Raw genomic sequence first — 3,922 nt, 5'->3', positions numbered from 1 at the left:
AGTTGCAAGAAGCATCAAATGCTCTGAGCGGATGCAAATCTGAGATAGACGCGCTTAAAACACAACTTTGCCATGCAGAAAGGAAATATGGTGAGAGGCATGGACAGAATGTGGGGACACACTGGGCTTCAGACCCAAATCTCCTTACATCACACACACCTCCACCCTTACCTAAAGTAGCAGGGATAGACCTGAACAGGTCTTCACTACCAAGCAGGCAAGAGAGACCATTGAAACTTCCTCTTTCAATAGATGATCTTCAAAAACTCTCAAAATATGTACAACGCTTTGTACCTGGCCCAATGGGTTCAACTGGAACAAAAGCGTATCTGAATGACCTTGAATTCAGACTGAGTGGTTATCCTAATGCTACGGTTGAGGATAAAATCAGTCTGATAAGGCTCACTTCGGACAGAGAGGTGTTCACCTTCATCGAGCGTCAACCTGATGCCACGAGAAGGGATTACAACCTTCTGTGTGAAGCTTTAATCAGGGAGTACGACCCCTGCACGGTACCTGCTGGTTTCCCAGCCGCAGACAAGGTCACGCAAGGCAAGCATGAACATCCAAAGGTTTATTACAAAAGAATCTTCCAAGCTTATTTTGGTTACAGAAATGAAACCGGAATGGAGGAAGAAGAAGGTTTTAAATTTGTTTTCAGCAAAAATCTCCACACTGACATACGAATGTCAGTACAAATGATGGCAAATTTCAAAGAAAAATCCATCAATGAGATTAAACAGTGTGCTGTGAATGTGTTTGAGGCATGTTCTCATGCTAAGACGCCCATAGAGGTGTTTCCTGGTGTAAAGGTTAAACCCCACTCGCTAGAATTGGAAGGACGGCGTACATTGACCCCTCCTCCTAAGAAAGGCGAGAAAAAGCAGTCTTTTCAAACTAACAAACCGCGTCATGAAGGTGCACGCTGGGACAAAAAAGCTCCTCTTTCAGAGGATGAACGTGATTATCGTAAATGGGGTGTGCGTAGGACGCAAAGATATGAGAACCAAGGTGACCCATATTATCAGGGGAAGTCCGAAAAGGAACCCCCAAAAGACGTACCTAACCGTCCCCCACCTCGGACGAAACGAACCGAGGCGAAAAAATCACAAAGGTTCCAGAAACAAGGCCCTACACCTCTGAGCTCGGAAGAGACAGAGAAACTACGCAGGTTTTTAGAAACTTTGAAACACACTGACACGGGAAACCAAACTGGAGCACTATGCAGTGATGTAATCACTATTACATCTGAGGGCGCAAATGACAACATCACAGATGTCGGTGGAACACACCAAGACATTGCTGTTGTTGCCTCCAACAACCCCTCATCGGAAGAAGGGGGGGGGGGGGTAAACTCACACACAAACGATGACGAGTCATCGCAAGCTGAACACTCAGAAACAGCTACTGCTGTGCTGATATAGGAATGATTATTTTGATGCTTTTATGTCAATTTATACTTATTTTACACTCATTTACATGTAGTTTGAAAACACACTTATACAACGTGTTATTCACATATTAGGGATTGTATTTTGTTTTACATGTCATAAAGGCAAAGGATGGAATGATTTATGTTGCCTTTATTAATATTTGGGACACTCTTTGATGGTTTGCAGAGGGACGGAGTGGTGCAGTGTTTTCTCTTTAGGAATGCTTTGTTAAGCTTAAGGAGTGTTTCTGGCAGCGAAGTTTTGGCCCGCTTTGCGGTCACGATGCTCCTTACTGGTAATAAATCACCAGCTCCTCATCCGTTGTTCTGGTAACCAACAAACTTGTTTTCATCTACTCTCACGCGATTCGGTCGGGAAGGAATATTTAAGGAGCACAAATACTGTGACAAGGTGGAAGTCTTGTGTGGACCAGCGCGCGGTGCCATGCAGTTGTGATGTGAGTTCTGTAGTGAACCTGGTCTGACCCTGATCTGACCCTGATGACCTCAAATCTATCAGATGGACAGGGACTGTTATTTCATTGATCTGAATACAGTCTGAGCCATCTGATGACTTTCTTTCTTGAATTAATCAAGCAGAAAAGACAATTCTCTATGATCATCACTGTTTACAAATGTTTGATAATCAAATGGTGTTAGTTCACTCAATGTTACAGGTTGAAAAGAACTACTCATTTTTATTTCACATAAACAGTAAGTAATGATTTTTATTCCTCATTTAAAGAAGAAATCAGGTTAATATGCATTTCTTGATTTTCTGTCTGAAATGAGCCAAGTTTTGTAAGTATGTGAAAGGTCGGTTTTCGGTCAACTAAAATGTTTACCGAGAAAGATGTCATGTTTAAACTTTTTCAGAAGATTACCAAGTGTGAGACTCCAAAAAGTCTGAAGTCCTACAATAATCTTTCTGTTTGTTACTAAACAATCCTTGACTTTTAATAACATCTTACATCATAAACCACACCTCTATTCCTGGTCCATCGACCAGTCAAAAGCTCTCAAATGAACCGGAAGTCGACCCATTTAAAATGTGGCAACTTCCCAGTTCATGTTAGAACTCCAGAGAATTCAGAACTCCAGAGAACTCCAGAGAATTCAGGAGAACTCCAGAGAATTCAGTAGAATTCCAGAGAATTCCAGAAGCTGGAGAGCCTGAGGAGATGAAGAACTACAGAGTTGCTGACAATTAAGAGTCTGAGAAGTTCTGAAGAATGAAAGGAGTTCAGAGTTCTTGGGTGCAAACGCATTCAGGATGATCCAGAGACGTTTTGGGATTATAATTTCTGTTTGAAAACCACGTACGACTCTCTGAGGGTTTGGTAGTTCTCACGGAGACGCTGAAAAGAGTCAGAAAGGAACCTACGCCGACGCTGATTTCATCATCAAGGTAGATGGTTCTATTTTCGACCAAGTGTACCGTGGGCAAGCTGATATCTGATGGAGCGTGCAATTTCTGGTCAAACAGATTAATTCCCTCACATATTTCTCTGTAAGATAAATCTCCATTTCATCTTAAAACTCTCCTCTTTCTCATAAAATCAGTACAGATATCTTAGGAATATCTGAAGCAAAGTCCTTGATCACCGCCGAGTGATCGATGCTCATTTTCTGTGAAACTTGTCTGTTATTATTTTCATATTTTGCCAAATCAATGTAAATGTTTGATGTTAAACTTTGATTCTGAAAATAAATGACCGCATTGATTTGATGGGTCAAAGATAAATAACGTCTCTCGTTACATTTCTGTTAAATTCAATGCACGACCTTACACAGTCAGAAAGATGAGGAACTCGTGAATATTGTATGCATATATCTCATATATTGTCATACTACAACTAGTGGCACGTACCTACGTGACTACTACAGTTCTGTCATTGGATCGAAAGGCTTCCCGGTCACTTGTCACAGTGAGAGATACTCATATCAATTTGTGTGTTAAGAGTGTACGAGTGTACATGACTTTGCTTGGCTGTTTTCTTGTGGCAGATTAATAAATGACAATATTATTCTAGCAAGTTACAGTCCCTTGTGTTTCATTTTCCTCTTGTCTGAATATCTGGTGCCGATCGCTCACAAACCCTTTGATAAAGAATTTCATAATACATTTTTGGCGACGAGGATGGGATGTTAATAATTAAATAAATAATTCTGAACGGCTGCACCGTATTCAAACGAAGGGAAAAAAGTGTTGAGAGAAATGTTGATGCGAGTTGCATCTGGACAAAGAGTCCGTTGAAGTTGTGCCGGGTTGGGAGAGTTATCCAACCTTGGCTTTGTGTTTAAGAGGTGGAGGGGGACGCCCTGAGCCTTTGTGTGAGAATTTAAAACAGAGAAAAAGTTGATTCAGACGCCTGAGGAGGCGTGAGCTGAACGGAGGAAAAGTTGATCCAGACGCCTGAGGAGGCGTGAGGGGAACAGAGAAAAAGTTGTACCGGGATGGGAAGAAGTCCCATCCCAGTTGTTTTTGTT

The sequence above is a fragment of the Nematolebias whitei genome, chromosome 21, assembly GCF_014905685.2.
Source record: "Nematolebias whitei isolate Nwh7 chromosome 21, NemWhi1, whole genome shotgun sequence".
Classification (NCBI taxonomy): Eukaryota; Metazoa; Chordata; class Actinopteri; order Cyprinodontiformes; family Rivulidae; genus Nematolebias; species Nematolebias whitei.
Note: the sequence above shows the minus strand (reverse complement) of the source record.